The sequence below is a fragment of the Amblyraja radiata genome, chromosome 19, assembly GCF_010909765.2.
Source record: "Amblyraja radiata isolate CabotCenter1 chromosome 19, sAmbRad1.1.pri, whole genome shotgun sequence".
Taxonomy (NCBI): Eukaryota; Metazoa; Chordata; class Chondrichthyes; order Rajiformes; family Rajidae; genus Amblyraja; species Amblyraja radiata.
This window is the reverse complement of record NC_045974.1, coordinates 1,579,291-1,604,530: the sequence shown is the minus strand read 5'-3', so window position 1 is coordinate 1,604,530 and position 25,240 is coordinate 1,579,291. Positions and strand designations below refer to the sequence as shown.

Here is a 25,240-nt window from a genome sequence, read left to right as displayed (position 1 = left end):
CGGCGGCCAGTGGCAGCGCGAGCGTGGCTCACGTCAGCGCGCTCCCGCCCGCCCGCGACACACGTCAGCGCGCTCCCTCCCGGCCCGAGGTCCCGCCCCCGGACCGTCGCCCCATTGGTCAGCCTCCACCACGACGAAGGATGGGGGGAGGGGCGGCGGCCACTGAGCCCGCATCCCATTGGAGCAGCCGCACGTCGATCAATCCCCGCCTCTCCCCGCGCGCCTCAGCCCGGCCAACTTTTTGAACCCGCGTTATTTTTTTTTGAAAAAAACGACAATAACCGTCTTTTCCTCCCCCCTCCCCCCCCGCAAAAAATAAAAATAAAATCTTTTTCTGTCAAACTGCGCCCAAATTTTATTTTATTTTTTGCAATTTACATTTTGCAAAGGTTTTTATTTTGCAACAGTGTGAGGGAACTGACACATTGCACCGTTGGACGGCTGGAGTTTACTTTAGTTTAGGCGCGCGGTTAGTCCTGTCAGTGCGGGCGGGACAAGGCAATAATGTCTCTGACACAAAAAACTAAATGCACCGAGCTTTCAAGAGACGCGTTTTTCAAATGACGGAGTGGGAATAAAGAGAGGTTCTAATTTTCTGGTGAATGCACCTTTTTAGTTGATGTTACAACGCGACAGGTTCCTCCCACCAGCTCCTTCCTTCGCTGACTCTAAAACGAATTGCAAATGAATGTCTTTAAACAAAAATTCTGCCGGCCGCTCACTTCTGGATATCATTTAGAAGCCGGTGAGTAGTTTGCTGTCATTTTAGAAGAGAGAGAGAGAGATAAATAAAGCAAATGCAAAAACATAAAGCGATCAATATGAATGTTGAGCAATGGAAACACAAGGGACTGGCAAATGTTGTCCAAACTGGGGCGGATTTTACTAATAATGTCGATAATTTTTCAAATTATTTTACAAATACCTTGTGGGAGGAATGTTCAAACAGCAACCGACCTGATGGGGACAGGTGTATATTTAAAACCTCCAGTGTAGGCCTCAGCTAAACCATCTTTGTCAAAATGTCTATTTTTTAAACATCTACATGGTTTTATTATTGTTTTTAAGGACACTGATTTCTCCAGAAACTACTTGTTGGGAAAGCATGTGCAAAACAGTGAATTTACTTGAGATGAGCCGTGTTTATGGGCCACTTTTATTATTTTAATCAGTATGACCAGCAGTGTTATGATTTCGGCAATTTTAAAAATCAGTATGACAAGGTTGTTTTTTTACAAACACTGAAATTTAACACTGAAATACACAAAAGAGCAAAATATATTTGATACATTTAATTAACAAAAAAAAGGTTGGGGGTGGTTAGTGAAACAGTTGCCACGTTTCTACTGACTATTGACACTTCCGCGAGTGAATGCTGCTTCTGTTGAAATATTTTTAAAGCTTTTAATATTTTGAATGCCCTGGAGATTTGCGAGATCCATTTAGTGATCATTCTGGAAATAATTCGAAGGCACTCAGCTTGTTAAGCCTTAGGGATAGCTACTGTCAGACAGTGTTATGGATACTGCTATACCTCCAGCCCCCCCCCCCCAAAAAAAAAATCACGCCCAAACTAATGCATTTATGTTTTTTTTTATTAAAAGGTTGTGCTATCTGGTGCGTCAGGCAGAAAAGTGAATGCAATGCAAAACCACATTGAAACGCCGCAGTTTGTGTACACCAAGGTGATACTGACATGTTCATGTCTTGCTTTGCTTTAAGTTTCCCGTTTGAAATTAACACACACACGAGGTGTCATTTATACTCCCGCCTCAAAAACATTTCACGGCTGGCCATTCACAAAACCTTTGCTTTGTTTGAAAATGTGCATTACACGTAATTACAACACGCTTTCACAGAACTCTAAATCAATATAATCTCACACAAATAATCAATGATGTCTATTTTAAACGCGAGGAAATACAGAGACTGGAAGTGTTTAAGAATGAACTGCAGATGCTGGAAAATCGAAGGTAGACAAAAATGCTGGAGAAACTCAGCGGGTGCAGCAGCATCTATGGAGCGAAGGAAATAGGCAACGTTTCGGGCCGAAACATTGCCTATTTCCTTCGCTCCATAGATTGGAATCCTTAGGAGAACACCAAGTGCTGGAGTAACTCAATGGGCCAGGAAGCCTCAGTGGAGTGAATGGATAGACGACGTTTCGTGTCGGGACCCTTCTTCAGACTGATTTTAGATATTGTTGACAGACAAATCTTAGGGGAAGAAGTACAATGTATTTTAAGAAGAAATCTTGCGACAGAGAAACAGGGATTATTTCTGAGTCAGTAATGCATGTCGATGTTGATCTAAAGTATATTCAGTACTGTTGATTAATTGTAGAATTGATTTCATTGGATAATAGATCGTGGATGGCATTAAGTGATAGCATCTTCAGTAAAATGGCCTCTATTTTGCCTTTCTCTCTCGCTCTCTCTACAAGGTGCTTTGAAACTACTGACATGATGTGTATAAATGCTTCCGCGCATCTTGTTTCAATGTTTAGAAATCATGTGTGTTTTCAGTTGACTTTAAGATCCGATTTTAGTTTATACACCTTTGTCTGACTGAGACTTTAGCTGCCTTGCATATTCTGCATTCTATTGGAGGGAGAATTTAAAAAAAAAATCATTATCGCTCTGGATGAAATTTACGTTACTTACAAAGCACCTCAAATATTTAGGCAAAATAAAGCAAATAATCGCCAAAGTCTGGAGTGAAGAACCGGAAGTAGACAAAAATGCTGGAGAAACTCAGCGGGTGAGGCAGTATCCATGGAGCGAAGGAAATAGGCAACGTTTCGGGTCGTTTCGGAAGAACCGGAATGCGTTTTTAGTCGATGTGTGTATGTATAAGTGGTACTTCAGGCAATTGTTGTGAAGAGCGAGGGGCAGATGATACGTATATCAAGATTGGGTGTGAGGCACAAAATGAATTATATTCAGTGGAGGAACAAATTGGTTTATGCCAACGACCAACATGGACCAACATGATTGTTGGAGGCTCGATGCACACGAGGATGAATGACCAGTGTTGAGACTTATTGTCTGGACTTCGTGGCACAAGGATCAAGTTGGCAAGGTCCTGCAATATCTGTACGTTTATGGTAGTGTGACGTGGAAAGACGATTAACTAAGCACATCAACTATTTCATGAGTCTGATGAAGGGTCTCGATTCGAAACGTCACCTATACCTTTTCTCCAGCGATGCTGCCTGTCCCGCTGAGTTACTCCAGCATTTTGTGTCTATCTTAGGTGCAAACCAGCATCTGCAGTTCCTTCTTTCACTCAAATCATTTCAGATCCCGATTTAAAACATAGCGTTGAGATATTAAAAATCGTTTCTTACGCGCTTATTTTCGTGGTCTCGTACATATTCCTATCAGTGGACAATATATTTTGGCAGTGATCCATGTTTTGTGCATTATATATGTAGTAACATTTAATCTTTAACAGTTATTGCCGATGGAGTTATGTTAATTCTACAAACGCCTCTAAAATGTCACAAAAATTGTTATGTTACATATTTTACAAGTTATAAACGTTATGTTAAATTTCACTATCAAGTGAAAGAGATAATATTTTCATATTTTGGAATAATATACGAAATAGACGTGAGATGTACGCGCAAAGTTAATATTGTAGCATAGTTATCGTCTTTCTGGTGTGTGCACACCTTGTCTGAAGGTGTTTGTTGTTGGGTGGGCAGAGAGTTTAAGTTTTACATTTTACATTGTACAGTATTACATTGCAAGCAGAAATAAAAGTTAGATTGGGAGACAAATGTCTTCATATAAAGATTCAGGTAAAGAATATTCCACATGAGAACTCAGTCAACAAGTCCAATAATTAGTTAGTACAGGCCAGTCCACATCACTGTCTTTAATTTGTTTAACAGGCTAAATACAAATATTTTAAAATCCATGTAATGAGAGTTAAAAATGAGAGTTACTATTACCACGGTAAGACATTACTTTTTATAAGTGGAACACAAAGTGCCGGAGTAACAGCGGGTCAGGGAGCATCTCTGGAAAACATGGATGGGCGACGTTTCTGGCCGGAACGCTTCTTCATTTATAAACTGCAATCTTCCAATGGTTGTAAAGTGTCAAATTAATACGCGTAGAATCATATCATTACCATAAACTAGGTGTCAGATACATTGATTTCATCACCAAAACGTTTTGTATAAAGTGGAGAGAAATTGTAGAGATTTTAAGATTCTTTTTTGTGTCTATATACTAAAATAATATGAATCTCGGGTTTATAATTCGTATCCCCATTTTGCTGGATCATATTTAATTGATCTGAAATCACATTCTCAACATAATATGTTCAGATGTGATCCAATCTTAATAATTACGTATGAATTACCACTGAATCTTACATAATCCACCCTCCACTCTTTATATTTTACACGCAGGGGCATTTCATCTTTCACAGTTAGTGGTGATAAAGTAACGTTGATCGCACAAATGCTTTTAAAATGTCAGCAAATTGAAAATTATTATTGAAATGGATCGAACCCGCAACCCACACTGGATGGCACGATTACTGTAAACATGTATGGAATTATAGACAGGGGTTTATATATACATTTCAATGGACAGTTATTGTTCGGAGGTCGATTTTACTACATTTTGTGAAACCTTAATTTCACGAAAATATTTTGTCGGATTTTCATCCTCATTACTCAATAAGACGATTTTAGTTTTGATTAATCCTCAAACCTATTCCTAGAGTGGATCATGTCTACGACCCTTGGTTATATTGCAGTTGAAGGGGCAGCCGGTAAAATACTGACTACTGGCGATAAAGATGAAGCACTTTCACAACTTTTAGTGGCAGATGAGAAATGTCCAGACGCCACCACCGCCTCACTTCACCGAATTCACGTCTGCTTAAACCAACACCAACCGCAGAAAAACCCGTTGCATGAATAAGCAACATGATTGCTCTCTTTCACTGGATTATTATTTCGATGACACGAGCCGACAAGTACTTCATTGACCGCGGTCTCCAAATGAACATTACGTTAATCCATGAACGAAGATTTTAAATATATCTTTAAAGTAATAACGACGACTGCTGCCGCGAATCGAAAACTGCTGACTGTTTCGTCTTCTATTGACCGGATTACTGTGACTTTGACGTTTTTCTCAGAAATTGAACGACTCTCAGTTCCATAAATGTTTCCCAAATGCTTCCACAGAACTGTTCCACATTTGAAGAAGACATTCGAAAACAAATGAATTGCTCTCGAAAAAAATATCACCCCTTGCCCTCAAACATTGCATCAGTGACAATGGATCCGTTTCCCTATGAAATATATTACTTCATTCAGAAACTAGAAATACTATGACCCCCCCCCCCCCCCCCCCCCCCCCCCCCACGGCCGCCCCAACAAACGTACATAGTAGAAAGACACAACATGTTGCAGTAACTCAGCGGGACAGGCAGCATCTCTGGAGAGAAGGAATGGGCGACGTTTCGAGACCCTTCTTCAGACTGAGCGGGGAGAGGGAATATGTACGTAGGTTGATTTTCAGTGACTATTCTTCGTTAGTTCACACACTAATCTACGGTCTCCCGTGTGTTAAGGAAGTACTCGCTCAACTCAATCAAATGCTGGCAGGATTGAGGAACGCGAGACGATAACGTAGTGTACTGGAGACTTGGTCTTAGCGGGAGAAGTCGGGTAACATCTAGCATGGATAGATCTCGGTGTTCCGAGCGGACTGCTTCTTGACTTATTGATTCCGCAATGGCAATAATAGCGGCCTGGACAGAGACACAGGGACTGCAGATGCTGGCAACTTGCACAGAACACAGTGCTGGAGTGTGAAGAAGACTCGAAACCTTACCCATCTATTCTCCACTCCAGAGATGCTGCCTGTCCTGCCGAGATTTTGTGTCTCGCTATCGCTGGAGTAACTCAGCGTGTCAGGCAGCATCTCTGGAGTACACGGATAAGCTAAGTTTCATACTCTGAAGTGTGAGAAAGGGTCCCGACCCAGAACGTCCTCTATCCACGTTCCCCAGAGATGCTGCCTGACCCGCTGAGCTACTCCAGTATTTTGTGATGTCTGGATTCGGGACTGTTTCTGCTATAAGAAGCTGTGGACTGACACGTCCTTATATCTCCAAAACCAAACGCGGCTTCCATAGTTCTCGTTTTTATTCTGGTTCACTGTCATTTCAGGGGGGGGGGGGGGGGGGGGGATGTTACGCAACGTGGTGCTTGGTCCTTTTCTTTATTTTCGAAAAACGAGAAATGTGCTTGTTTTACAGTTTCATTGATATGAGACATAAGCAGCGAGTGAAATATGCATTTTATCTATGTACTGTTCCGAGAATGATTTCACCCATTGAAAACCCCAATATCCCATAATTTTCAATCGCATGGCAAGCTGCTCAAATAGTTAACTCGCATAAATGTAAAATCAAACATCAGTGGATAGGGCTGCAGAGGGCGTATTTGAAGAGTTCTCAGCAGCGATCCCAGTAATCAGTAACAGTAATCAACACCATCTATAGCTCATATAATAACATCGTAAAAAGGGCCCGAAGCCGGAACGTCGCCTGTCCATTCTTTTCCCAGATGCTGCCTGACCCACTGGGTTGTGTAGGAAGGAATTGCAGGTGCTGGTTTACACTAATGATAGACACAAAATACTGGAGTAACTCAGCTTCTTTGGAGAGAAGGACTGGGTGGCGTTTCGAGTCGAGACCCTCCACCGCATGTTGTTTAGATCAAGATTTCAACACCTGCAGTTTCTTGCGTCTCCCTAATACCATCGGCATGAATCTACCATCACAGAGGCTACTTGTCCTGCTGAGTTACTCCAGCATTTTATGTCTATCTTCGGTGTAAATTAGCATCTGCAGTTCCTTCCTACACACCCAGGAGATGATAGAAGAGACGTGAAATATGAAGCCAGAGGAATAAGCATAGATGGAAGGGTACAGAGGGATGGGGAAAGGGAGAAATGGGCGCACATTCCAGATGGGGCACAGGGGACAGAGGGGTGAAAAGCGAGTGGTGTTTGTGGATTAGTTACTTAAACTTGGAGAATTCAATGTTGATACCTTGGGTTGTAAGACATCCAAGAAGCGCAATATGAGATGTTTGCACATGGCCTCATTCTAGCAATAGAGTAGGCCCAGGAAGGAAAGGTCTGCGTGGGAATGGGAAGGGGAGTTAAAATGGTTAGCAATTGGGAGATACAGCAGATTTTGTGTGGTTCTGGTCTCCTTATTTATGAAGGGATGAAGGGTTTCGGCCCGAAACGTCGCCTATTTCCTTCGCTCCATAGATGCTGCTGCACCCGCTGAGTTTCCCCAGCAATTTTGTGTACCTTTAATACTTATCATAGATGGAGTGTAACAACATTTCATCCTGGGATGGTGTATTGAAGAGAGATTAAGTAAATATGGCTTGTATTTTCTTGGAAAGAATGTGAGATGATTGCATTGAAAATTACCACATTTCTGCAGGAGTCTAGAACCAAGGGTCACAGCCTCAGAAAGGGGTGTGCCATTTAAGACTCGGAGGAGGAGAAATAGCTTCTTTGAAGGTATGGTGAATATGTGGAATTTGCTACCTCAGAGGGTTGTGCACACTCAGTCATTGAGCTCATCCAGCACAGAGATTGAAAGCTTTCTGGATATGAAGGAAATGAAGGTGTACAGCAATAATGGATGGAAATAGGATTGAGTTAGAGGATCAGCCAGAGCAGGCTGGGCCAGATGGTCTATTCCTGCTCTTAATTTCTCTGCTTTTATTGTGCAGAAATGTCAGTGTCATTCATTCAAACAAGTAAAATGTGCATTGTCTCACATGTGCTCCACAGAGACTCAGAAAGCTCCCATTGCAAATATAGAATGGCTGATGATAACCTTCAGTGACACTTGTAATACCGGTAGAAATCCCCTGCAGCTTCACACTGTCACTAAAGTGGAAGTGGTGGTATTTGGCTTGATGCGCCATAGAGTTTAAATTTGGCTCACTGTTGGACCCTCCACTGTAAACCTATCTGTCATTCATTTTAAGTGCAAGACAGACATTCATTCCCCTCCACTTTCTCAACACTTACATTTTGCGCTGTTTAAATGCAAAGTTGTTGTTTCTAATTTTTGGGAGACAGCTCTGTGCCTGTGTGCATTAAGGCATTCGCAGAGCTTTCTCCTAAACAGGATGGTTAAAGTTTCAGCCAGGCAGGAGCCAAGCAGTGTAAACAGGCGAGCTTGGCTGGAGCCCAGAGTGCAGTTCCTCAGACCAGCTGCCACAGCGTAAATGCACCTAAACTATCCATTAAGTGATACAAATACTTACTGAAATTATGTGTCATAGAATACCATATGGTTATGTTTTACCCTAATATTCTGTGACTATATTTCACACTTTTGTGGTCGGTGTAATAAGAGCTAAAGATTGCCTTTCCCCCCCCATAAGGTTACCCAGCCAAAACCATTGTAAGTCATTGTCAGTAATACAATAGTCCACATCTCAGTGATGTATCATATAGGATAACTTTTAAAAACAAGTATTTTACTTATTCCAACATTAACGTACATGAAATAATGGGATTTTATTAAAAAGGCAAAATTGCAGGAATATGGGAAATCATCCTGGGAGAAGACTCGGTGAATAGGTCTTTTAATGAGCGAGCACAGGTACAGTGGGCTAACCGGGCTTCCTCTTTGCTGTATGATTGCACCAACACATGAAGCTTTTTCAAATTAGAGGTGATTTACAGAGGCTAATTAACCTACAAACCTTTAGGACGCGGGAGGAAACTGGAGCACTAGGAGAAAACCCATGTGGTCACTGGGAGGATTTGCAAACTCCACATGAACAGCAACCAAGGTCTGGATTGAACCTGTGTCTGTGGTGTAGTAAGGCAGCAGCTCTACAAGCTGTGCTTGCCTCTACTTTTAAAAGAAAACAGCTGAGATACAATGTAATTCAAATTATACTGAGGGAATTAAAGGGTTTCGAAAAAAAAATCCATACCATGTTTGTGAATTATTCATACGGGGTTTATAAAAGCACATTTCAAAGAAACATGATATGATTGAAAACAAACAATTGGAACATAATTGTTCAAAGGTTTATGATAGAAAAGGAAGAAATATTCAGGAAAGTACCGGTGAAGATCCAATATGCGGAAGTGAGACATATTCAAGTTTAACAAAGGACAATAAATACTAGGAAGCTACAATAATTGTGTTGTGATTTGAAGAGTTTCAAGCATACAAGAACACGGGTTAATACGAGAGTTGCAGACCAACAAATAAAGTGTAACAATGAAAAGATTACTGATATCTAGATTACTGGTGTCAAGTAGGGTGGTACAGCGGTAGAGTTGCTGCCTTACAGTGCTTACAGCGCCAGAGACCCTGGTTCAATCGCCACTAAGGGGGGTGTCTGTACGGAGTTTGCAGTTTGTATGTTCTCCCCATGACCGCGTGGGTTTTCTCTGAGATCTTCAGTTTCCTCCCACACTCCAAAGACTCGGTGTTTCCACACTGTATCTCTAAACTAATAAACAAAACTAATAAAAGAAATACATTGTTATCTATTTAAAAAGCACAAGGCAATCCAAAACACTTGAATGATGTAGATATTTCTCATCTTCCCAAACAAAATACAAGAGCACACGCAGAAGCTGTTTAGATTTGACTGGTTGGGATTATCACCTTTCCCCCTGCCACAGTTAATGATGTCCATAAGCTGTCAATGGCTCAGTAGCATTGTAGCAACTGATCTGATTTCTCTGCTACAATTGGGCATGCTGAAAAACATTTCTGTAGATAAATTTACGATAAAATATGTTGCATTTACCTGCAAAATGATGGCAAAAGCCAAAATAATTGGAATTTCTCTCAAAATTACTTAATGTCAGAGTTTATTTAAAAAAAAATCAAATCACAAATCATATTTCCAGGGATTCGTAGGCAGTTGGAAACGATGCAAAATGTATTGAATGGGTTTGAAAAAAATTGTCCATGCAATGTTGTAGTTATCGTTAGACAACTAACATTTTGAGAATTCGTTTTCTAAACAATTGCACACTCAAAAAAAGCTAAAAGGTTTTTAATATTTAACTAAATGTTCATCTCAATGTTTTTGACTTTCCAGTTCTTTATAACAAATGAAGCATCATGTGATATTGGGACAATTATCATTGGCTGTTCTTATATTCTTAGATATCAATAATGGCAAAGAGAAAAAGAAGAAGTGACTTGATTCCATTCTAAGGATTGGTGAAGGCAAGAATGATTCACAATGCTGACTGAATACAAACAATTCAGAGACAGATATTCTACTGAAGAAGGGCCTAAAGAATATGATAAGAAGCAGGTTGAGTTGATCTATGGCACATACTTTTGTTGCAATCCGATCCATTTTGAAACAATGCCTTATATTGTATATATTTATACAGTTTTTGCAGTAGATGTACATAGGAACCACACCACATAAAATTGATGTATTGTATTTTTGGGATGTGAGCACAACTGGACCATTGCTCATCTGTTATTGCACTGGAGAAGGGAGCAGTGAGGTGCTTTCTTGGACCTCTGTTGTCCTTTAGTGAAGATATTCCCAAAGGCTACTGTTTAAGAGTTGCTCACATTTTGGCCTGTTGACAATGGGGGGATGGCAATTCAGTTCAGTTCAGTGTATTGTCACCTGCACCGAGGTACAGTGAAAAGCTTTTGTTGCGTGCTATCCAGTCAGCAGAAAGACAATACACGATTACAATTGAGCCATTTACAGTGTATACATAAATGATAAGGGAATAACGTTTAGCGCAAGGTAAAGCCAGCAAAGACCGATCAAGGATAGTCCGAGGGACACCTAAGAGGCCGATAGTAGTTCAGCACTGCTCTCTGGTTGTGGTAGGATGTTTCAGTGCTGATAACAGCTGGGAAAGAAACTGTCCCTGAATCTGGAGGTGTGCGTTATATTTCTACATCAGTATGATGTGCGACGTGGAGGGAAGCATGCAAGCAATGGTGTTCCTGTGCATCTCCTGCCCCTGTCTTCCTTGGGGTAAATATTGCAGGTTTATATCAATGAGTGACATAGTAGAAAGCACACTGCTGTCAGCCACTGTGATGTATGTGCAGATGGAACCCATTGAAACCGTTGGTGTAAGGAATGAATGAGTGGATAGCGGATGGGATACCAGTTAATTGAGTTGCTTTGGCCTAGACAGTGTCAAGCTTATTGAATGCTGTTTGAGCCACACTCATCTAGACAAACAAAGAATATTCCCTCACTCGCTAGACTTGTGCCTGTAGATGGTAGAAAGTCTTTGCAGTGTCAGGGGGTCAGGATATCTGCAAGGGGGAAGCTGGATCATTAGAATTATTTAAGATGGAGGCTGATAAATATTTGACAGATTGAGGGGTAGAGGAGTATGGAGAACTGACACAGAAAAGGAGTTGAAGCCAGTATAGATCAGCTACAGCCATATTAAATGGTGAGGGATGCAACACCTGTCCCTTTACCTCCCCCCTCGACTCCATCCAAGGACCCCAACAATCTTTTCAGGTGAGGCAGAGGTTCACTTGCACCTCCTCCAGCCTCATCTACTGTATCCGCTGTTCCAGGTGTCAACTCCTGTGTATCGGTGAGACCAAGCGCAGGCTCGGCGATCGTTTCGCTGAAAATCTCCGCTCATTCCGCTTTAACCTACCTGATCTCCCGGTTGCTCAGTACTTTAACTCCCCCTCCTATTCCTAATCTGACCTTCAGTTCTGGGCCTCCTCCGTTGTTAGAGTGGGGTCCAGTGAAAATTGGTGGAACAGCATCTCATATTTCGCTTGGGCAGCTTACACCCCAGCGGTATGAACATTGACTTTGTTAACTTCAGGTAGCCCTTGCTTTCCCTCTCCCTCTATCCCCTTCCCCCTTCCCAGTTCTCCCACCAGTCTTACTGTCTCCGACTACATTCTATCTCTCTCCCGCCCACTCAGTCTGAAGAAGGGTCTCAACCCGAAACGTGACCCATTTCTTCTCAACAGAGATGCTGCCTGTCCCGCTGAGTTACTCCAGCATTTTGTGTCTGCCTTCGATATTAAATGGTGAGGCAGGCTTGGAGGGCTTGTTGGCCTACTCTTACTCACATTTTCTTGTGTATTTGTGAATGTTTATTAAGTTTCAACAAAGCAATTATGATACAAGTGGGAGTACTTGTGGACTACTGTATTTCAGAATGAATCACATCAGCAAGGATGGCAGATCATTCCTCTAACGACAGCCAGATTTTACAACAAACTGTTTCATGGTCATGATTAGATTATGTGCAGAGTGAGATGCAAACTAAATTCTTCGAATTATTAGTCTTGGCCTCTGATTACTGGTCTGATGACTTTGCCATATTTTGCTTATGTTACATGTTAAAATCAGATTGTACACAATTTCAGTTTCGGATTTATGTTTGATATACTACTTGGCTTCAGTATTACCAATCATTGTCATTGGGCCTTACACTCACCCTGTAAATTACTTGCCTGTTATCCACCAAAATGATGGCAAGACCCAGAGTTTATATAGAACCGCAGAGTTATACAGCACAGCTCACCATACCCATGCCAACTTTTTTTGTGCATCCTAATTCCGTTTTCATTCAGATTCAGATTCAGATTCAACTTTAATTGTCATTGTCAGTGTACAGTACAGAGACAACGAAATGCAGTTAGCATCTCGCTGGAAGAGCGACATAGAATATGATTTCAATAAATAAATCTATTTACATGCATACAGTCATAGCGTTTTTCCTGTGGGAGGAGTGTCCGGGGGGGGGGGGGGGGGATTGGCAGTCACCGAGGTACAGTGTTGAGTAGTGTGACAGCTGCAGGGAAGAAGCTGTTCCTGGACCTGCTGGTCCGGCAACGGAGAGACCTGTAGCGCCTCCCGGATGGTAGGAGGGTGTTACCAAGTGAGACTGCTTCTGACAGATTGAGCAGCATTGAAGTTCTGCAGATGCCGCAAAAATACTTTTATTTAAGATGCACGAAAATCAACAATACTGAATCTAAAATTTGGATATTTAACTTGTAATCTCTGTTACATTCCATCAATTTATTCAAAATACTATATATCCTCTATTTTTGTGCTATATCTCATTATACACTGAATTTAAAAATAGATTTACAATTCTTATGAAACTTTGAAGGTTTGTAGGTTAACTGGCTTTGGTAAACATTGTAAATTGTCCCTGGTGTGTTAGGATAGATCATAAGATTATAAGTGATAGGAGTAGAGTTAGGCCATCAAATCTACTCAGCCATTCAATCATGGTTGATCTATCTCTCCCTCCTAACCCTATTCTCCAGCCTTCTCCCCACAACTTCTGACACCCTGGTAGTGACAATGGATTAGCCACTCCTCTACCTACTTGCCCAGCTGACCAAGAAACACTCCTCTTTGTTAGTAGGTTTTAGTTATTATATACATGTAAAACCAGACCTTGTTGGTTTGTGGATTTGGTGTCGAGATTGCTTTTGGCTCAGGTGGTTCATCGCTAGCAATGATGACTATCCAAAATATTCTGAGTGTCATTAATAGAGTTGAAACTGTTGAAGGTATCCAATCACTTCTTTAGGGGTGTGGCTTATCGAGTGGATTACCTGACTTGAGGCTATTATGCACCATGTTTACCACAAGTAAACTGCACAGCAGATCAAATAGTGTATCCTCCTCACAGCATAATACACTGGCTACAGTAATGGCAATCATTATCATCTGTCTTGATTGATGACCCATGAAACCACCATCAGGGCCACTACCAGTATTTATGGTATGTAACAGTATTCTTGCAAAGGTTGGCCTTGACTTTGGCATGGTATGCCAAGGTCAGAAAAAAAACTTTACAGGGTAGTTTTCTATATTGTACATTTCCTGATATAATCCTTGACCCTGTGGAAAAAGAACCAGTTAACATGTCAGGTCTGAGACCCTTTATAAAGCTCTATTGGGTAAAGGAATGGGACTCGGCTATCTTCAATTGGTTATCGTTTGTATTTGTCTTTTTCTGGAGTGGTGTTACTCCTAACCTCCAATAATTGTGGATTTCTCTGTGTTTTGCTGATCTCAGTGTTGCAAAGTATACTGAGTTCGTACTAACTTTGAGGAGAGTGAACATTACAGAATATATAACTTAAAATAGTACAAAACAGAACAGACCCTTCGGCCCACGATGTTTGTGCTGACCATGATGCCAATTTAAGCTGCACATTTGCCTGCACATGATCTACATGTATATCCTCAATTCCCATTCTGTCCACATGCCTGTCTAAATGGCCTTTAAATATTGCTATCATATCTATTTTCACCACTTCCTCGAGCAGTGAGTGCCAGACATCTACCACAATGTAAATATTATTTAAACATTCCCTCTCTCACCGTAAAATAGTATTTAATGTTTTAGACCCTCCAAAATCCTCCCCTAAGTGCCCTTGGGAAACTGATGATGACTTACTTTCTCAGATGCAACTTGCAGTATGAGTTCATGGATTTTGATCCATTGTTGATGGAACAGTGATATTTTTAGGTGGACACAAAATGCTGGAGTAACTCAGCGGGACAGGCAGCATCTCTGGAGAGAAGGAATGGGTGATGTTTCATGTCGAGACTCTTCTTCAGACTCAAGCCGAAACGTCACCCATTCCTTCTCCCTAGAGATGCTGCCTGTCCCGCTGAGTTACTTCAGCATTTTGTGTCTACCTTCGGTTTAAACCAGTATCTGCAGTTCCTTCCTACACAGTGATATTTTTAGTTGCATTCTCTGAGATTTATTCCAGATTTCTCATAGCATAGGATGCATAGGATGCTGCATAGGATGCATATATCGACATGCAGTGACATGTCATGTATGTCTAGCCAAAGCTAGTAGCATTTCCATTCCCATTGGAGAAAAATGTTGTTTGTCGCAGTGCTTGGAGATATCCCAGAACTAGGTCCTCATCAGATGCAGGTAGGCCACCAAGATATCAGCAACAACTCTTCAGCATTTGATGGATTAATTTAACCAACTCTGTCATCATCAGTCTGCTTTCATAGTGTTTGATTCAATGATTCCACCATCACCCACAGAATGGACCCACAGCCTGAATGAAATCATCAACCAGCAATCTCAGGCCAGCCCCAATTTTCATATTGTTTAAGAATCTTTGTATCATTGAGTGTCATGGTTGGAAATGGGAGGTTTCTGGAAGGAAGAGTTGTCCCAGTCAGAGTTGCTAGGTACACAAAGCACTGAAGAATTAGCCTAGATGTTATATACTTTAAATGGAGATTCAATCCATTTCTGTTTCAGAGACAAGAGTACTGCTGCATCCCTGATATTGTGCTGCAACATCACCACACAAAGTATGAAGCAACACAACACTAATTGTACATCCTGACTCAATTGTAAACATGTATTATCTTTCCGCTGACTGGTTAGCACGTAACAAAAGTTTTTCAAAGTACCTCGGTACACGTGACAATAAACTAAACTCAGTTCAAACTCAGTAATTCCATCCAAGAAACGGTATTTTGCAATTAAGCTTTATATTTATTTTGTCGTAGCATTTTCTTTGTTTTTATTTATTTTGTTTTCTAACACATAAATATCATGAGAATGGTTTACTTTAAATTGTTTTGTTTTCCTCATGGTAATTTTTGCAACTCAAATGATCTCACATCCTATGGTAGGAAATGAAGTCACTGACTTATTTTGTGACTGGACGAAGGAACATAAATTTTGATATAATTATTCTCTTTGTCAAAAGCCATCTGAAGTCTTCCTGGTATAGTTTGTCTGAGAGATTTCACAGGAGCTTTCCTATTATGAAACACACTGAGAGAGAGATCAGGAGACTACTCCTTTTCACAAGTGTTTGGATTTCCTCGGTCAGTTGTGTGCAACATGGCTTGGAAAAAGTTGGACATTTTCTGTCTCCTGGAAATGCTATAAAGCCAAAGATCGTTGGTGAGGAAAAATATATAAATAGTTTAAAGAGAGGAAGAAGATTGTGTTGATTTTCTCTATAGTTTGCCTTGGTTCCTGAACCAAACTGGAAAACTAGCATCACTAAATTAAAATATACACTCCCATAAAAATAACATTTAAAGATTTACACAACGTAGATCCAGCAATTACTTCAGTTTTTACACATGCAGCATTTGCAGGATATTAGAAGGGACTTTGCCTTCTCAACTTGGCTTCAAATTTACTTATCTATGTCTTTAGGAGTAAATGCAGGGATGATCCTGAGCATCCAGTACCTGCCACTTGAATTCTCCATCCCACTCCACTCTGACCTGTCATTCTGTGGTCTCCTGTGCTGTTACAGCAAGATCCACTGCAAATTGAGGTACAGCATTTAATGTTCTGTCTGTGTGCTGCTCTGGGTGTCAGAACATGCAGACATGACTTCCTGCCTGCATGTTGCAATGCCTTCATTATTTTGTTAATATTTACATTCAAAAATTGCTCCCATTCTCTCAATGACTGGATAAAAACTCAAAGTGCTGGAGTAACCCAGTGGGTCAGGCAGCATCTGTGGAGAGAATAGACAGGTGTTTGTGTTTTGCTCGGGATTCCAATATCTGCAGTTTGTTGTGTCTCCATTGACCAGGTAACCTTGTTTGTTGCTTATCGCCATGGTCACCCAGGTTTTCCCATTAGACGACCTCTCGCCCACCCTCCCTGCAATGTAACTAATTTATTTTGGCTCCATCCACTTCATTGACCTGAAAATCACCCGTTTCTTTCCTACAGATGTGGCCTGAACTATTGAGTAATTCAAGGATTTTATGGTTTTATTTTAATCCAATGTAGAACTTTAATTACAAAATATAATACTATGTATGAAAAGATCTGAAATGCATTGGACTTGCTTCCCTGCAGATTAGCTTTACGCTTTTTCTTGTACTGTGTACTGAAGTATAGTGAAAACTTTATTTTTCGTGCTATTCAATCAGATCAGATAATACTGTGCATAAATATCCAATCAAGTCAAACTCAAGTACAATAGATAGAGCAAAGGGGAAGATACAAGTGTGCAGAATATAGTTCTCAGCATTGTAGTGCATCAGTTCCAGATACAAAGTCCAATGTCCTTAATGGGGTAGAGGTGAATGGGACAGTGCCACAGCTTATGAAAGGAACATATGAGGTTTGGCATCTTAGATGAAATATTGCATAGTTGACAATGCAATGCTCCCTCCGGATATAGTTCTGGGTTCCAGTCCTGGAGTGAAGCTCCAGCCCATGAACTCTGGCATCTACATTTTCAATTATTGTAAGTTAGACCCATTCTGGAGAAAGGCAGGGAGCGGGTTTGGTTAGAAAACCAATAAAGTTTGGAGCTAATGTTCTGGGGACCAGCATGAGTTGAAATGAGCCAGTAAACTGGGAACATTGGGCAAAAAAGTGAATATTTTTGGCAGCTCATTTAAAAAAAATGCAGATACCCATTAATATTGAACATTTTTGGATTTCCAAAACAATTAGACTGAACAGGCACAATAATAAAACATACAATTCATTTCCATTGCCATTATTTAATGGCACTTTGCTAGCAAGAAATTTGATGTAGTCTGAAATTGTTTGCTTTATAAAGAAGAAAAAAATAACGAAAGCAAACATGGTAACCTACTCCTCAAATCCACCGATGTCTCACTGATTTAATGATCGGGTTATAAGGAACATTGTCTTCAGGTATTCAGAGAAAGGGAGTGATTACTCCTATTAAACTTGAATGCTGAGCCTATAGGATCATACAAAAGCAATACATGTGTTAAAATGACACATTCCAGTCATTGAAATGCAGGCGCTCCTTGTCAGACATCAAGGATAGTGGAAGAACGTCAATTTCAAAGATCTGTTTAAGATCTGCAGAAATAAATGTTGAAACGAGATGCAAAGAGACTCTTCCTTAATCTGACTTCCAGGTTTACCTGAAGAAAGCAAAGGGCAATTCAGAAATGTCGGAAATTGCTATAAATTCTTGAATGCAGCTCCATGAGCATAGAAGGGCTGGGGTGAATATCTTTGATGCAGAGGAATATGTAGAGCTTATAGAAAGATGGTTTAAGACTTCTCCATCAATCGCAATGGCTTCCTATTCCCCAATTTCTGCACCTTCCTCAAAATAAATCAACACAAAACACAGGTAAATAGGAGTAGGAGTAGGCCTCCAGCAATTACCATAGCTGATCTATGCTGGTCTCAACTCCTCCTGTGCCAGCTCCCCATAGCCCTTAGTTCCTCAATATTTCAAATATTTATCTTCACTGTGAATATATCTAATGATCTGGCTCACCATCCTCTGTGGCCGAGAATTTCAGAGACTCACTACCTGCTGAGAAAAGAAATGTATTTGTGTCTTTTTTAAATGACCAGTCCCATTCTTTGTTTGTTTGTTTTTAGGACTTTCCCACAAGTGAAAGCATCCCAATATATACCCTACAATCTGATCTGTTTGAGGAAGGTCACATCTCATCACTAAGGAATATTGAGCCAAACTCTACACTCTCTTAAGTGTATATATTACTTGCATCCCTTCTAACTTTGTTCATTTGCTGTCTTTCTCCATTTGGATAATAATCTGTCTTTGATTCCTCTTGATACCGCCGGACATGACCTCACACTCTCCTTGGGAATATTTAGATATTGTTCATTCGTTCTGTATGGACAATGCAAGCATTTTTACTTTCAAAATGTCCCTTTGGACTGAATGGCTTGGTACACCTTTGCAGAGTGTAGTTAAGAATGAAACATATTGCAGTGTATCGGTCTGGGTCTTATAAGGACTCCCTGGAAGGAGTTCATAAACCAGACCTCTTTTCAGAACAATACGGTCGTTTTGTTATTGTCATTACTAATGTTAGTTTTTAAATTTGCTTATGAAATGAGTTGCCTTTAAGTTCCACAGACAGGGGATATGGTTTGAATTTACTTATCTACATTATTGTCCCTAGTTTCTGGATTACTAGTCCAGAACAAAACCAGTATGCTTGTTTACCCACTGTACGGTAGATTCATGGTTGAGTTTTTTATAGACAAAGCTGTATTGAGCAAAATAATCCGTCTGCTATTATCATGTGAATGGCCTCTCTAATATTTATGTATTAATTTTGTTCATACATTTATAAGATTACAGTCCAGTTACCATATGTCAAATCACCATATTACATTTGAGATGTAAATTCAGAGTGAACACTTCTTTTTTGCAAAAGATAGACACAAAATGCTGGAGTCACTGGCAGGCAGCATCTATGGAGCGAAGGGATGGGTGACGTTTCAGGTGAAGATGGGTCTCGACCCGAAATGTCACCCATTCCTTCTCTCCAGAGATGCTGCCTGTCTCGCTCAGTGCCTCTAGCATTTTGTGTCTATCTTCGGTTTGAATGAATGAATACGTTTATTGTCATTGCACAATACTGTGCAACGAAATTCCATTACATCTCCTCCGGTTAAAAAAAATACAAACACGACAACCATTGACACATATGTACACTTATTAGTAAAAAATAAATAAGTATTTTAAAAGAATTTAAAAGAATTTAAAAGAATTTGGCGGCATTTCTTAGAATTACATTTTGCTTCCCCAGCATCTGTAGTTCCTTCCTATATTTATTTTTGCAAAACATACTCTCCCATGACAAGCACTTCCACAAAGGAACATTATTGTCTTGTTATCAAGAAAAATGCAAAACTATTCATTGAATTATTCTGTAAATGCTATGTGAACAAAATGTGCAAGAATTGCAGCCATGTGTACACCAGTATAGATTTCAACTAAAATAGTAAAACATTCTAAGGAAAAAAGTCACAACAAATCTTAATGTAAAATAACCATTAAATCATCATGGAAGATTACAAAGAATGCACTAATTACAAATGTCAAGATTTTTTTTCTGGACGGAACCAGTCTATCGAGTTTCCCAAAGCACTCCACAATCAATTATATTTTAAAGTCCAATTACTGTTTTGTTGATAAATTAAAGAAGATGCATAGTAATCCTTGATTTTCTGGCACATGCATTTTTGACACATCCTATTCCTAACATTTCTAACACATATCCTCTCAAAATATGGAGACACAATGAACTGCAGATGCTGGTTCACAGCAATGTGAACCAAAATTCATTTCACTGCACTTTATTGTGTATGCGATGAATAAATTGATTGATTGATTGATTGATTGATTGATGTTACAAAGTGCTGGAGTAACTCAGCGGGTCAGGCAACATATCTGGAGAATATGGCTCGGTGATGTTTCGGGACTGAAGAAATGTCCTGACCTGAAACATCACCTATCCATGTTCTGCTGCCTGACCTGCTGATTTACTTCAGCACTTTTTCTTTTTTTTCTCCCCCTCTCAAAATATCTTTGGTCAGGAATATGTTGGAGACCCAGGTTGGTGGAAAAGAGGGAGGGCAATGATGGATCTGATATGAAATCAAGATTTTGGAATAGTAGTCCAAGAAACCAATTTCCTATGCTATCTTATGGTTTCAACATTTCATTTATTGTATATTCGATGAGATCTGGGATCTGGGATGGAGACAGAGAAAGAACTAAGAGGGAAATAGTGTCAAATTGAGCCAAAGCAGGGATGCGATCAAAATTGAATTGGGAGAAAAGATGAGACAGAAAGGAAAAAGAGGAAGAAAATTAAAATGAACATTTTATGTATCTAAGAATAATTTACTACTTGCAAGGGATCTGTTCTGTTTCGTGGATAAAGATGTTGAGAGGCAATGCAGCAACATGTATTTTTTCAGTAAAATGATTTTAAGTACTAGTTTTCTGCAGCATGTATAATTGGTAACTAATGTGGAAGTACATCAATTTCATGACACTCACAATGACTTTGACTGTGCGCTGCTGTTTTCATAAGGAAGAATGCTGGAAGTCATCCAGCAATTCAAAGTGATCTACAAGTCACGAGTATCTTTTGCCACAAATTGCTGGGTGATTTATTCACTAATAACAGCACATTAAACTCTTCATGTTATTGCCAGCAATTTATGGCCCAGTAAATCGCCTGTTAAATTCATTAATTTAAATATTTTTCTGCCACATGGACAGTTGGTGACACAGAACACAAACACTCTCTAAATTAATGCGAGGATGGAATTACAGACATTAGGGAGAAACTGAAGGAAGACTAAAATTGTGCTTGTTGTAGCTCAATAATAGTGTTCAGCTAATGATGTACATGGAAAACCATTCCATAGATATTATCCCAATAGTTTTGTCAGTTTAAAGCTCAATTAAAATAATACAGTCAAATAGTGAGAAAAAAATAGTTTCACATTCTGTCCTTGTGTTTGATGTCACTTAGAACAAAGAAGGTTGACATCAATGATTTCTCTTTGTGAATGTTTTTCACTCCACCCCTCCAGATTCCATGGGTACGTATAGAGAAGCTGCTCCTGATATTGGATGGCACAAAGACAGGGGCACGCATAAGGCACAATATTTTTGCTCAGAAAGTAGTTAGGCTTTGGAATTCAGTTCCTGTAAGTATGGATGGACACAAAAAGAAACGAGGTTACTTATGTTGTGTGTAAGCAGTGGAAAGCAGTGGTCCAGGGTGCAGTAGACGACTGTAGTGTTACTAGCACGAGTGTTACTAGTGTTTTACATCTGTACTGCCACAAGCCACTGGCTCCAGCAAAGCAAGGGAGAAAGGAAGAAAAACAAAGACGGGGCTAAAACTGTCAGATTTAACAGCCGGAGACCCTAATGGTACAAAGTGCTGGAGCAACAGCTCATCAAGAAGCATCCTGGACGACATGGATAGGTGGGATTTCGGGTCCGGACTTTTCTCCTGACATTGTAATGGGGAGAGAAAGGTGGGGGGGGGGGGGGGGGGGATAAAATGATTATGGGCAGTAAATACTTTTTTATTGGAATATCTAGACACAACCATAGCATCATAGGTACACATTCTAAGTACATTAATTATTGTTTTTCCTAGTTGTGAAGAACCATTTTTGCATTGATTTCTTTAAGTGGGAACCTCCTAATGGTATCCAAGATGCCAGCAGTAAACATCAGGTGTTGGGTTCAATATTACAGGTCATCCACCTATGTGGTCTCTATTCATCAATAGTCAGGAGTTTCCATTTGTTGTCCGACAGGTAGTCTTCTCATAAAGCAAATTTATAACAAAAAATTAAATCACTATATTTTGTCCACTCGAAGATGTAATTTTGAAAATGGGCCACAATTTTTATCTTCTAAAACAGGATGAATATATTTGACATATAATATTTAACAGATAGAATGCATTTTACAGTGAAATTTAATTTGCCTTTTGCTTACATAGCATTAGATATAATTGTTTTAAATGTCAATTGATGGGCTACATTTATTTTGCATATTAGCAAACCCCTGAACGGAGTCAGTCCTAACCTCACCAAGAGAGTTCTTTCCCTCTGTGACTGTTTATCACTCCACACCTCTCCACACTCTGCTTGTTTCAGCTTAAGAAATAGCCAAAGACTTAACCTTTGGCTCTCACCAGCTCTCAGTGGTGGGAATAGGCGAGATGAGCTGCCAATCAAACCTATTATTGCTCTCCTGGGCCTCTGAAAGTACCATTCCAATAACGTGTATGTGAATTGATTAATGAACCCCACTGTTTTAAACTGATATGGTAAACAAAGAATTCAGTAAGCCACTTCATGATGTCCTGGCTACTGGGTTAAATGCACGTTCCCAAATTGTTAGTAAACTCTGTGGATTTACCTTCAATGCACTGAATTTAACTTAATCGAAATACATACGAGCCTGAAAATTTTCCAAAACCAAATAGCCTGTCTCATTGATGATGATCAATTGCAGTTGGGAGGACCACTTTACCTTTGAGTGTGCTGCTCAGATCATCTTTAAGCTCATCGTATTACGAATCTTTGATATCTGCAAGGTATCTTATATTGCACCAGGCAATTAATTACTTTTCGAGAGATTGTTGCAACAAATTTTATAATGCATGGAGCTCAAGGGAATTTGTAGGTGGCATTGAGATGGGCAGATACAGGAAAGAATCAGTGGGAAATTGGTGGTTATGTGAGAAAGGATGATTCATAGGGAAATAATTGGTCATGGGAATTCCCCTGAGAGCTTGCAAGAGCAGAACTTGTATCATAAGGAAATATGAATTAATGAGTATGAACGGTGTCCGCTGAGTCAATCCAGCGTTTTGTGTCTACTTCCCATGTGCATTGAGTTGTGTGAAGATGCTGGAGGTTCATCACAAACTGGCTTCACGCAGCATGTCCACAATGGAACGAGGAAAGTAAAGACTGTAAAGGGAAGTCTTTGTGATGGGGCTGAGGAAGTAATGGTGGGAGTAGTTGTTCGTTGTGCAATAGGTAGTTTTGAGAAGTGAATGGTGCTAGTGTGTGGGTGCAAAAAAGGAAAGGAAGAGGTGTGTTTGGAATGTGTTGCAGCATTCCACAAAAGAGACTCAATTGGCTTTAATACACGTATTCAATGCCTGCAGCTGTTCCTTTATACTTAAACCTGTGAATTTTACTTTATTTTGAAACATAACACTGCAACATAGCCCATTCCCAAATTCTTCCCAAAGGTAAAGAATACCCAAAAATCCCAAAACATAAGGATCATTCTTTCCTTTAATTTACATATGCCTTTTTTTCACTGAAACTGTTGCGGATCTGTGTGTAGTGTCCAATGTTAGTAAACGTAGAAATATAATAGTCTGAAGAAGGGTTTTGGCCCGAAACGTTGCCTATTTCCTTCGCTCCATAGATGCTGTTGCACCGGCTGAGTTTCTCCAGCATTTTTGTGTACCGTATAAATATAATAACTGCTGTTCTGGACTGGACATTTTCCAGAATATTTATTGTGCAAACATTTTGTCTTTAGTTTGTAAAATGGATTAATTTCCTGACAATGTGAATCCAAAGCCACAATTTCAACCCAACCAAGTCACAAAAATGTTGTTTAATTGGTTAAAATTCTGAGTACTGGCTTTTTGCCAGTTTCTGACTGAATCTCAGTGAATTGTATTTTAACTCCAGAACTGGCTTGGATTAGAAAGCACATTCTAGAACGAGTCTGGTACCTTTAAGTTCAACAAGGGGTCTAGTGACATAATATTGATCCCAGCCCAGTAGTAACAGGCTGGGTCAGAAGTCTTGCTGAGCAGCCAGTCAGTTTAATAAATCCTATGGCACTTGACCTCTCAATCTGACTGACATGATTGAAAACTGAATTTAAGGTGGCACTCACTTTGAAGCACATGGATCATTATAATCCATCTTATTTTATGTGGTGAATTTCTAAACCAGATTTAGAACTAATCAGGCCCTTCAGCCCGCTTAGTCCATGCCAACCATCGATCATCCATTCACACGAGTTCTATGTTATCCCACTTTCTCATCCACTCCCTACACAACTAGGGGCAATTTACAGAGGGTCAATTAACCTACAAACCCGTGTTTGGGATGTGGGAGGAAACCGGAGCAACCCGAGGAAACCTATGTGTTCTTAAGGAAAACGTGTAAATTCCACACACAGACAGCACCCGAAGTCAGGATTGAACCTGGGCCGTGAGGCAGTATCTCTACCTGCTATGCCACTGTGCGATCCACAATCTGTTTTTTCTGTTTTTCTTTTTCCCCTTACCCCCGTTGAGCCTTTATTACTGACAATGGGTACTTTTTCCTTTGCAACTTCAGATGAACAAACTTTGTTGGACGAGCAGCTACAACAATGAGGAGAGCAATTGCTGGACTCAATAGCAATGCAGGGAGGACTTATCCAGCCCACAGATTGTTGACTTGGGGTTGCAGCAGCAGCAGTGGTTTGGAAGCTGCACTGGCTGAAAACAACATGATTCCGACTGATGAAGATGCTGGAAATCTGAACGAGAACAAGAATGCATTTGAATGTAAATATTCATCAGGTGAGGTCAGACCATGGCATCGGATAGAGAGATTTGCCGATTTTGGGTGATGACATTTCTCCCATTCTTCCCCACAGATGGCGTATGACCCACAGAGTGATTTTAGCTTGTATTATTTTTATTAAAAGGGCTTGAACTTGTTAGTGCTCATGCAGGTTTGAATGGTATGCACAAGACCCTCCAGCCTCAATGTACACTGGTGGAAAAGTTTAAAAAATATATATATATTATGATATACTGATGAATATATATGTCTAATAATATTTATTTCAAAAAGACACAGGG

The 25,240-nt window shown here is 40.1% G+C and overlaps 1 long non-coding RNA gene across 1 annotated transcript; it reads left to right on the top strand.

Annotated features, from left to right (window-relative positions):
• Nucleotides 1-329: 329 nt before the first annotated feature.
• LOC116983662 lies at nt 330-25,095 on the top strand. Its single transcript, XR_004414780.1, has 4 exons — nt 330-745; nt 1,605-1,685; nt 10,213-10,366; nt 24,729-25,095. It is a non-coding gene; the product is annotated as an uncharacterized LOC116983662 (long non-coding RNA).
• Nucleotides 25,096-25,240: the final 145 nt, after the last annotated feature.